At 46.0% G+C, this 12,095-nt stretch overlaps 2 protein-coding genes across 10 annotated transcripts in view; one reads left to right on the forward strand and one right to left on the reverse strand.

Annotated features, from left to right (window-relative positions):
- SP2 (Sp2 transcription factor) overlaps nucleotides 1-7,895 on the reverse strand; it is a 34,751-nt gene extending 26,856 nt beyond the window's left edge. The window contains exon 1 of one of the 6 annotated variants that reach the window (XM_053266553.1): nucleotides 7,760-7,895. The gene's annotated coding sequence lies outside the window, so the exon portion shown is untranslated. The other 5 variants (XM_053266554.1, XM_053266560.1, XM_053266555.1 and 2 more) reach the window with 5 other exon arrangements.
- The window catches only part of SP6 (Sp6 transcription factor), a 123,858-nt gene continuing 119,413 nt past the window's right edge, over nucleotides 7,651-12,095 (forward strand). For 2 of the 4 annotated variants that reach the window (XM_053266568.1, XM_053266571.1), the window contains exon 1: nucleotides 7,651-7,931. The gene's annotated coding sequence lies outside the window, so the exon portion shown is untranslated. Of the gene's footprint in view, nucleotides 7,932-8,346; nucleotides 8,680-12,095 lie in introns of those variants that run through there. The other 2 variants (XR_008310584.1, XM_053266567.1) reach the window with 1 other exon arrangement.

Below are 12,095 nucleotides of genomic sequence, written 5' to 3' on the forward strand. Positions count from 1 at the left end.
GAGACAGATTCTGTATTAGTATTTTTCTAGTAAGGGAAAGAGAGCTGGTCTTGTGGTGAAGTAAAGTTGTGCCATCGAGTCGGTATCGACTCCTGATGACCACAGAGCCATGTGTGAGCCAGCGTGGTGTAGTGGCTAAAGTGCTGGACTAGGACCGGGGAGACCCGAGTTCAAATCCCCATTCAGCCATGATACTAGCTGGGTGACTCTGGGCCAGTCACTTCTCTCTCAGCCAAACCTACTTCACAGGGTTGTTGTGAGGAGAAACTCAAGTATGTAGTACACTGCTCTGGGCTCCTTGGAGGAAGAGCGGGATATAAATGCAAAATAATAATAATAATAATGTGGTTTTCTTTGGTAGAATACAGGAGGAGTTTACAATTGTCATCTCCCGCACAGTATGAGATGATGCTTTTCAGCATCTTCCTATATTGCTGCTGCCCAATATAGGTGTTTCCCATAGTCTGGGAAACATACCAGCAGGGATTCGAACCAGCAACGTCTTGCTTCCTAGGCAAGTTACTTCCCTACTATTCCACTAGGTGGATGAATTGTCCCCTTTGCTAAGCAGGTTTGCATTTGAATGGGGGACTACATGTGTGAGCACTGTAAAATATTCCCATTAACAGATGGAGCTGCTCTGGGAAGAGCACCTGCATGCTTGCATATGGAGAAGGTTCCAAATTCCCTCCCTGTTACCTCCAAGATAGGGCTGAGAGACACTCCTGCCTGCAATCTTGGGAGAAGCTGCTTCCAGTCTGTGTAGACAATACTGTGCTAGATAGACCAATGGTCTGACTTGGTAAAAGGTAGCTTCCTTTGTAAAGCACTTTGAGAACTTTTGTTCAAATGTGGTATTGAACTACTATTAAGAAGAAGTAGTAGTAGACAGGCAACGTATACAGTTTATTTTAATGCAGTCTTTGTTTTTGTGCAGGTATTATTTTCTTAACTGCTTCACTCATGCTTCACTGCTTCACTCATGTGCCACACTGTCATGTGCAGTGTGGTTAGCACACTGTGGGACTTCAGAAAAAGAGCACAAACATCACATTGTTTGTTCTCAGCTGATGGAAAAGACAACATTTTATTTGCACCATACTAGTGTCAAGGGGTGACCAGGTCTTGGATAAAGGGGAGAGTGGGTAGAAAAGCCTGAAAGGATACAACCACACAGCCAAGTTAACAGAATTAACACAGCTCCCAAGCTGCTTTTGTTTTGTTAGTGGTGATCAGTGAATCCTGATTTAAAGAATACACAACCAGGGTCAACATGTCTACTGTCTGCGTCTAAGTAAAGCTTTCAAGCCCTGGCTAAAGGCTAAGAAACCACCAAAGTAATTCAGGATCCAACACAGAAATGTGATGGACTGAAATAGGGCACAAAGCTCTTCCCAACAGCATTTGTGCATGCAAGACCATGGTAACGGTCCTCTTTGACTCTTTGTTCTGACTGGCTATGGAAATAGCATTGGTTAACAGATCCAGAAAGCTTATCTTTAAGCACTACAGAAAGCCTAAGGCATCCTAGTGAAAGATTACTTGTAGACACTCTTCTATAAAGGGGAAGGAGCACTTTGTTGCTGATGTCTATTTCACAAAAAGGTCAGAAGTCAACATTATGTGTGACAAATTCATTTAAAAGAGCTGCCACCTTCTCCCACCCCACTACTTTTTTGGGGGGGGGGGGGAAGGCACAGAACTTGAATCTGGAACCTGAAGTAGTTAGTGGCAGCCATTCCTTTCCAGAGGATGAATTTCTATGCATCAGTCCACACTACATAGTGACATAGCATATACTATGTCAGAGTTGTTGAGACAGCTGAAAAAGAGAGACCCTACATGGCTGAATAAAGTTGCAAGGAATGATACAAGGCCCTCAGTATGCTTAGTTAAGAAAGGAAACAAAACAAACACACTATACTATTACTAGAATTAAGTCCCTTTGATTTCAACAGGAATACGTTCCCAAAGGGTAGCCATGTTAACCAGCGTGGTGTAGTGACTAGAGTGCCAGACTATTACCGGGGAGTCCCGAGTTCAAATCCCCAGTCAGCCATGAAACTAGCTGGGTGACTCTGGGCCAGTCACTCTCTCTCAGCCTAAACTACTTCACAGGGCTGTTGTTGTGAGGAGAAACCTAAGTATGTAGTACATTGCTCTGGGCTCCTTGGAGGAAGAGCAGGATACAGAATGTAAAAATAAAAATAAAATAAAATAAAATAAATAAAACCTCCTGTAGCAAAAACCAGGAGTCCTGTGGCTTTGTAAAGGTTAATACATTTATTGTGGAATAAACTTTTGTAGACTTCAGCACTCTTCATCAGAAGTAAAGAGTGAGAAGGATCTTTATAAAGAACAGATGGGGGGGGGGGGAAACTATGTTCAAGGTAAGATTAAAAGATGAAGACATATCAAAAAAAGGAGCAAGCATACAGAAGTCAAATGCATTATACTGAATGAACTACAGTTCACCAACAGATTTGACAACCATTGGCTTTGCCTGAACTAATCTGCCTTGGTGCATTAAAATACTAAAAACAGTAATTATCTCTCACCCGAAGTATCATACAAATTGAGCAACAAGAAGGGGAGTGCCCAGACCTCTCCGCTGGTTTTTTGACCCCAAGTAATTGAATCTTATTAATTCCAACTAGCTGAGCACAGAGCATCTGCACCTCTAGTTCTCCCCCATTCCCCCACCTTGTGCCACCCACCCGTCACCATTCCTCTGGTGTTCCTGCCTTTTGGCCGGCAGGCGGGCAGAGAGGGAGGCTGTGCTGCACTGTCCGCCGGCCGCTGCCGCCATCACCATTTTCTCCCCCGTCCCCATGCCTAATCGGCAGCTGCTTGCAAACTCTCTCTCGAGTGATGCCACACATGGGATTAGCCATGGGTACGTCTTAGAGAAATAAATAGATAGATAGATAGATAGAAGATTGTTTGACAAATGAAATATCCCTCCTACTTTTCTACAAAAGTCATTTTTCTATATTGGTGACTAAAGGTAATGTTGAGTCCGTGTCGCCTCCTGGCGACCACAGAGCCATGTGGTTTTCTTTGGTAGAATACAGGAGGGGTTTACCATTGCCTCCTCCCACACAGTCTGAGATGATGTCTTTCAGCATCTTCCTATATCACTGCTGCCTAATATAGGTATTTCCCATAGTCTGGGAAACATACCAGCGGAGATTCAAACCAGCAACCTCTTTTTCCCTAGGCAAGTTACTTCTCCACTGTGCCATTAAGTGGCTTATGGATAAGTACCTACTCATTTATCCTTTCCCCCAGACCTTCTTCAAGACCCCCAAATACCTTCTCTCTCTATGCCCTGGATCCAGAAAGCAAATATCTCCCTCAGACACCACACAGGTCACTCCCTCTACCTCTCAATTATCCACACCTGACTCTACCCATTGCACCAAGGGTCATCCACATCCAAGGATGCAGGATAATCTCTCATCCACCACTCACCAATCACCAGGGGCCTCTATATCTCTTCCCCAAACATTCACATCTGGGAGGTTTTTAAAAAAAAAAATCAAAGGTAATTTAAATCATGATATCCCCACCCCAAAGTTTAAACAACAAGCAGGACCATGAAATTGAACACAAAGGCCCTGAAGATACAGTTAGATGGGCTGGATTGTGGCCTACATATCCAGGATTTTGCAGAAGCAGAACAGTCTTTCTACAGAGCAGAGCAGTGTTTCTCCATGACACAGAAAGTAGATGCCTATGTTGTATGGTTGACAGGATTCGAAGTATTTATCTTACCTTAAATTATATTTGCCACAATAAGAAAATGCATAGCCTATTGTATTTATAGTGCTTGATCTGAAAGGTTGTCTTTCCCCCCATGGTTTATTCTTTTACTTAGAAAAGCAGACTTTAATTCAGTATGTGACTGAATTCCTTTTGAAAGTAAGTGTTTGTATTAAACTCAAATTTCACTTTAAGCCAGGCTATTTTCTTAAAGGGCACTTGCAGCCCTTCTGCTGTTGATGGCCTATAACCTCCATCATCCTGAGTCACAGTGGCCAGTAGCCAGGGATGATGGGAGTTGTAGGCCAACACAGCTGGAGGGCTGCAGTTCCACACCCCTGATCTAGCTGGACCTCTGTGTTATCCATGACCACCTGTTCCCCATCCTCCATCATGAACCGCCACTCTGTGGGGGTACTCATAACCACCTGCTGATGTGTGCACTGAGTGCTCAGTCACTAACACCTGGCCCTTCAAGAATTATTACCCACCCTTCCCACTTTTTCCTTGCATCTTCTTCTGCACAGTGCCAAACCTAGGTCCTTCCATGCACACAAAGATCTCTTCCCTATACAGAAAGTTATAGGCAGTTACCCTAGCCTCTTTTCACTTGTCACTGGACTCGCTGATTATATTCCCATTTAGTTTCCTGCCACAAAAGATAGCCAATGCCCCTCAGTTAAGTAATCCACACCCATCTTATCATCCTCTTGCAGGAACCAAACCCTTAGTCAACTATGCTTTTATTAAAAACCAATTACTAAAAGATGCTTTCCAGCCCAGGTACAGGATGGGAACTGCCTTGGTTGCCAGAGTGGATGATCTACTGGGGAGATAAGACTGGGGGAGAGTGACCCTGTTGATTCTCTTGGATCATTCATTGGCTTTCAATATCCTCAATCATAGTAACCTATTCTTCTGGTTGTTCCTCTGGGTTGGGACTTGGAAGCACTGTTTTATGGTAGCTCTGGTCATGCTTGGAGGGCCAAACCCAGAATGTGGTGCGGGGGGGGGGGGGCACCAGCTCTAATCATTAGCCTATTGGGGGCCACAACAGGGTTCTATTCTGTCCCCCATACTGTTCAACATATCATGAAACCACTGGGAGATGTCATCCAAAGGGATGGGCTGCAATATTATCACTATGCTGACCCAGCTTCACCTATCATTTAAATCTGCTGATATCAGGCAGGAAGCGGGTATCCTGAACTGATGTCTAGAGGCCATTCTGGGTTGGGCGGGGCAAACTGAAACTTAATCCGGGTAAGATGGGAGGTGCCTTTGGTCAGTAGAACTGGTGATCCCAATAGTGAAGTAAATCTGGTCTTAGATGAGGTTACATGCCTATACCCCATCTATACCCCAAAAGACCAGGTTTGTAGCTTGGCAGTTCTCCTAGACCAAATGAGTCTCTGAAGGCCCAAGTCGTGGTAGTGTACAGGTGTGCCTCTTACCAGCTTCAGCCAGTATGTCAGCTGTAGCCCTACCTGGAGAAACTGGAACTGCCATTGGTTACCCATGCATTTGGTTACATCTAGATTGCACTACTGCAATACACTCTACGTGGGGCTGCCTTTGAAGACAGTTCAGAAGCTTCAACTAGTTCAGAACGCTGCCACAAAGACGCTTGTGTGGGCACTAGTCGCTGACTCGCTACACAAGTCTTATACCCATACTGTGGCTGCCAATGTACTTCCTAGCCAAATTCAAAGTGCTGGTCTTTTGACCTTCAAAGCCAGGCCTATGCATCTGAATGTCTGATTCTGACAAACATAGGAACAAACACAGGAACATAGGAAGCTGCCATATACTGAGTCAGACCATTGGTCCATCTAGCTCAGTACTGTCTACACAGACCGACAGCAGCTTCTCCAAGGTTGCAGGAAGGATTCTCTCTTAGCCCTATCTTGGAGAAGTCAGAGAGAGAACTTGGAACCTTCTGCTCTTCCCAGAGCAGCTCCATCCCCTGAGGGGAATATCTTACAGTGCTCACACTTCTAGTCTCCCATTCATATATAGCCAGGGCAGACCCTGCTTAGCTAAGGAGACAAGTCATGCTTGCTACCACAAGACCAGCTCTCCTCCTTGCTACCACATGTACCACCACTCTGGTGCCAAGCACAGGAGAGTGCTCTTAGCACAGCCAGTTTCAAGCAGTACCTCCTATCTCCAGCACTGGGAGAATCTCATCTACAGAAACAAATCCCATGGGGACAGCTGATATGATGATGATGATGATGACGACATTTATATCCCACTCTTCCTCCAAGGACCCCAGAGTGGTGTACTACATACTTAAGTTTCTCTTTCACAACAACCCTGTGAATTAGGCTAGGCTGAGAGAGAAGTGACTGGCCCAGAGTCACCCAGCTAGTATCATGGCTGAATGGGGATTTGAAGTCCGGTCTCCCCGGTCCTAGTCCAGCACTCTAACCACTACACCACATGGAATTCCCTGACATCCTCATGGGCTCCAGTTCCAAAGAAGCAGCTCTCCTGGCACAGGAAATGGCAGATACTATGCAGCATCTTCACACAATACCAGATGGTCCACATTTGTCAGATTCTGGCCACTGTGTCACACAGGACTACTCAAAAGCCCTACATAGCTCGGGACCAGGATACCTGTTGGACTGCAGTTGCCCATATGAATCTGCCAGGAGCCTCAAACCCTCAGCACAAGCCCTGCTCTTGGCCACAGACGCAAATGCATGGCCTTCTCAGTAGTACCCTCTTCTTTAGAATGCCCTCCCAGAGGGGCTTAGTAAGTCTCCCACCTTAGTTTACAAAATAAACTAAAGACCTTTCTTTTTAAAGAAGCATTTTAAAATAGGTTTCACTTGGGTTTCCAATTTTAACTCCACCTGCCATTTTCCTTTTAACCCTGTCTGTTGTTGGTTTGTTTTTACACTTCTTTTATTAGTTATTATTGTTTTATTGTGTTTTTATTTTACGCCACCCTGAGCAGCAGAGTATTGGAAGGGTGGGATAGAAAGAGTTTAAATAAAGAAGTATGTGCTTCTGCACCCAAAGCCCATCATATTACTTCTCAGTTAATCCCACCATCTATGTCCACAGTCAGGAGATTGTTTCTGAAAGTATCCACCACTCTGCCATCTTTTCCCGCTTGACCTCTTCCGTGCCCTTGGCATTCTGGTAGCCCACTGTGCACCTTTCCTCTCTGCCTTCAAGCACCCAGTGCCCACTCCTGTGTCTGTTCCAACGCCTTACAGCCATCCACTTTTTATTATCTGTTATATTAAACTACCTCTTTGCCACTCACTGCCCATCTTTCTTTTTCTGCCCCCACGCACTGCTATTGCTGCCCCCTAAATAACCACTGCCCGTCTGCATGCCTTTTACTTATCCCTGCCATTATGCCTTTACTCCTCCCAGAACTAGGGCCACTAACCTTTCTTTTTAAAAACTAATTATGTGTTTTCAACAGCAGCCCAGCACGTACAGATTTATCAGGTTAACCTTTTTCTTAGCATCAAAACAACATTATACAACAAGCTTTACCCACTTAAATGTTAGGCTAGTCTTAAAAGGCATTCGAGAAGCTGCGCTAGTAAAAACAAATAGCAACCCAGCCCATGGCATCTTTTGCTCCTTGCCCCTCTAGGCCACCTACTACCCGCCCCTCTGTATGCCCCCCAGGGATTCAGCGCCCCCCGTGGGACACCCACGCAACCCCCTCCTCCGCATGCGCTCTAAACCCCAGGAAGCGGCCAATAAGCGGAGACCCTTCTCCTCTCCCCCGCGACGCTTATTCTTATGGATCCCCCGGGAAGGCGGGTTCTTCCCTTGGCCCCGCCCCCTTCCGGTCCCAGTTGCTTCGGCCCCGCTAGCGCGCGTTTGGCCCCCCCCCCCGAGATCCCCCCTCCCACCGCACAGACCCCTTCTCTTCCCCCACTCACCACCCCATTCCTCTCTCTTGTTTTCTCCTCCCACTGCTTCGCGACCCCGGGCCTGCCCCACCGGGCTCACTCACCGGGTTGAGGGAGGAGGTAGCGGCGGCTCGGACCCCCCTCACGGCGCCATCTTCCTCCTCCTCAGCAGCCCGGGCACCGCCCTGTAAGGCCCGCCCAGTCCCCTGACGAACTACCAATCTCTGCGCGGTCGCTATTCCGTTTGATCAATCAGGAGACAGCTTATTTGCTCAGGTAACCGCCTACTGCCCAATTGGCATCTCGTTCGACCAATGATTGCGCCTTCGGTCCCGTTTAACCAATAGGAAAGAACGGTTTTGACAATGACAGACGTAATCCCAGTGTCCAACAGTTTGCGTAGAAGTCGCGATTGACTTGAACATTCACCAATAGGTATTGAGCATAGGATCACGCCTATCGTTGATTGATAGACAGAGACCTGTGAGGAAGAAAAAACAAACAAGCACACATATACACGCACAGGGCTTAATAAAAGGGGCGGGCTTTATTTTCAGAGATGTATGATTGGTCAAAAGGCAGGTGATTTACGTGACAGAAAGCCAATAGGGAAACTGTAGCGAACTCCTCATTTTTTAGGTTGAACGCGTTTGGATTTTATCTAGAAGAACGCGGGGAATTGCGGGGGGCTCGTTCTCAGAGGTGGCCGCATTTTAGGGATTTATGCGAGAGGCTAAGTTTGCTGCAGGAGCGGACGGGGTGGAAAGTGTAGCAGTGAGAGAGGGGAAAGAGGTGTGCAGAGTGCGGGAGTTTCTGAGGCATCCGCAGGCGTAGGCTCTATATTTCGAATTATATTATTTTTCCAGCCTCGATGGCTTGAGAGTTTTCTAACGGAAGCAGATGGGGGAGCGGGAGGGCCAGTTTGCTCCAGTTTTCGGTCTTGATAGATCATCGGGATTTCGTTATCCTGTCCATTCCATATGAAACACATAATTAATTTGCATCCTACATCTGATTTTAAAAAGTAAGCAGCGCAAGTGTATTGTTATAATTGTCTAAAGTATTTTCCTTCACCATCATTCGGTGTGCCCCAAATGTGTTTTATCTACAGCCATGCTAGTACAAGTGGCATTTCAACAGCAACAGCCTAGTATTCTGAATGCACGGTGGCTATAAAAATGGAGTGGGGGAGAGGAGAGAAAGAGAAATAAATTTCACCCCATTGTTTGCTGTGTCCCTCCTTTAATAAGAACATAAAACTTCTATAATATGTATGCCCCGCCACGAGCTGGTTAGTGGGAGACAAGTGCCCACAACTCCCAAATCACTTTCAAAAGTCCATATTCACAAAATGCAGCAGTTAATGGCATCTGAGTAGAACAGGAATGGCTCTCCATCAGATATCCACCTATCTATCAAATTTGTAGACCGCCCCAAACTTCCGTCTCTGTGAGTTTACAACAACATAAAACAGATAAAAAATGAAAACCTCAAAACAATTTAAAACCACAGTCCAGTTAAAAAGCTTGGGTGAAAAATAAGTCTTTAGAGACTAAGTTGTCAGAAATGGGGAGGCTCTTTTTTCAGCAGGGAGTGCATTCCAGACTCATCTTGGGGCAGCAACAGAGAAGGCCCATCCGTGAGTAGCTACCAGACAAGCTGGTGGCAACTGCAGAAGAACCTCTCCAGAGGATCTCAGTGGGCTATGGGGCTCATGGTGAAGAAGACATTATCTTCAATACCCAGGGCCTGAGCTCTTTAGAACTTTATAGACTATAACCAGCATCTTGTATTTTGCCAGGAAATTTATTGGTAGCCATTGTAGCTCTTTTAGTATAGGAGTAATATGGTCTCTCCGAGATAACCCAAAGACCAACCTGGCAGCTGTATTTTGTACCAACTGCAGTTTTCAGACTATGTAGAAAGTCAACCCCACAGAGAATGCATTGTAGTAGTCAAGTCTGGAGGTTACAGCATATATACCACTATTTTGAGGTTGTTTATCTCAAGAAATGGTATATCAAATGAAACTGATAAAAAGCACCTCTGGCCACCACCTCAACCTGGGATACCAGGGAGAATTTTGGATCCAGAAGCACCCCCAGATTGCATGCCTGTTCCTTCTGGGGAAGTGTGACCCCTTCCAAAACAGCCAGATCAAAATCATCTCCCAAGTTCCAACCCCTCAAAATAAGTACCTCCATCTTATCTGGATTCAGTCTCAGTTTGTTATCCCTCATCCCGCCCATCACCACCTCCAGGCAGGCATTTAGGGATTTGGGTGTCAGCAGCTTACTTATAGCATACTAACACCCTGCACCAAATCTGATGATCGCTCCCAGAGTTTTTATGTAGATGTTAAAAAGCATTGGAGACAATATGGAGCCCTGTGGGACACCATATAAAAGTTCAGATTTTGAAGATCTACCAGGCCTTCTACAAAACATCCCCTGCCAGATAGTATAAGCCATGTTGGACAAGGGTCAAGAGAACAGGTGGTAGGCCACACCATTCCAAGTAGCTTGTCCACATCCTCAGGAGTCACAAACTGAAACTGAATCAGCCTAACCACATAAGAGGAGTTGCTGGACACCTCCACTTCAGACACCTGTAATTGTGGGGTCTGAGTCTAAGTCAGCCTGAATAAGAGAGGTTTTATCAACACTCATTAAAAACATCACCATGGGTAATTGATGGTTCCAAATTCTGATTCAAGGGAGGAGGGGCACGTACTAGCCCTCTCACAACCCTGAACTCCACTGGATGTGAGCTTGCGGATGCAGTATGGGCAGAAAATAATCACTTCCTTGCCACACACATTGCCTAAGCATAGATCTTCAAATGTGCTCTATGTTGTAATCTGTCAGATTCAAGTCGAATCTTTCTCCACTTGTGTTCCTGTCGTTTACCTTGCCACCTCAGCCCCCATAGTTCTTCCATATACCAACGGGCCAATTTTGAAGTGGGTCGGAGAGGACGTTTAGGAGCAATCATGTCTATTGCCCTGGTGAGTTTGTTGTTCCAGTTCTCCACTAGGGGCATCAACAGGATCACCAACAGTGTTCTCTCTAATTTTTTTCATCTGTGTGGCGAATGACTTTTGTTCTGGGTGGCAGTATCAAGGCAGTGTGTGCACACGTGCATTCAGAGTGGGGCCTCCCTGATTCTGGGATCTAAAATAAACTGAGTGGACATCAATAAACTTGTGAGTGCATGCACGTGCGCACGCCTTAGAGGGAACACTGATTACTGGCAGAGCCAACAAACTCCTTCCAAGGCTTTTTGGAATCCTATTGGATCAAAAAACCTTCTTGGGCAGACCATCCGAATAGGCCTCTCGGCCCTGCAAAGGTGGGGTGTGACTATGAGTCCAACCTTAACCAGATGGTGATCCGTCCATGACAATGGAGAAATCACAGGAATCCCACCCACAGAACACCACCCTGATCAGAGTAAAAGACCAGATCAAGTGTGTTGCCAGCAAGGTGCATTGGTCCCGAGACTGCTTGGGTTAGGCCCATAGTCCTCATGGACTCCTGAGCAGCCCCGGACATATTGGTCCCAAAGTGAACATTGAAATCCCCCACCACCACAAGCCTGGGGACTCCAACACCAAGCCCAAGGCCAAGTCCGTCAGCTGTTTGGGCAGCAGGGTGATCAGTATAAGTCCCAATCTCTCCTTGGTTCTCAAACTTAAGTACACACATTCAATATGGTCAGACACTTCAAGAGGGATTCTGGTAAGAGAGATGTTCTCAGCATGTGGGTCCCCAGATGTAATTGGACTTCAACTCCCATAATTCCCAACCAAAGGCCACTGGGGCTAGGGATTATGGGAGTTGAAGTCCAATTACATCTGGGGACCCACATGTTGGGAAACTCTGTAATAAACCACAGCCACTCTATCTCCCTGCCCACGTCCCCTCATTATGTCACTGCTTATGCTTGATTGCCACAATCCAAAATGGACTTAATGGCCACAATCCAACATGGCCATTGATTTCAGTTAGCTTAAGTGTATCTGCTTGTGGGCAAGCCCAAAGATGCTCATGTTGCTTGTGCAACCAGAATCCACACTAGAGCTGAAGTTAATTTGGGGGAGAGAAAATTCTTGAAGCAAATTGTCCTAATTATTGCAATTGATTTTAAATGTCCCCCACCGGTCCCAAGTATAGAAAAAAACAAGGTGTACCATTAACTAGAAATGGCAAGTTGATTCTTTGTTACTGTCTTAAAAAACATCAGCCACAGTTAAGAGAGCTAGTATAGATTAGTGGGTGAGAGACTGAGCAACCCAGGAAGAAGTTACCAGTTCAAATCTAATTCACTAGAAGGTTTTTCACACCTGGCTTTTAGTTAACTTCTCTAGTATGGAGGTTGTGCGTTCACACAGTGGCGCACCTTGGCAAAACTGGTGCCTGGACCGCCCCCACTGTGAGC

Source organism: Hemicordylus capensis, chromosome 6, assembly GCF_027244095.1.
Source record: "Hemicordylus capensis ecotype Gifberg chromosome 6, rHemCap1.1.pri, whole genome shotgun sequence".
NCBI lineage: Eukaryota > Metazoa > Chordata > Lepidosauria > Squamata > Cordylidae > Hemicordylus > Hemicordylus capensis.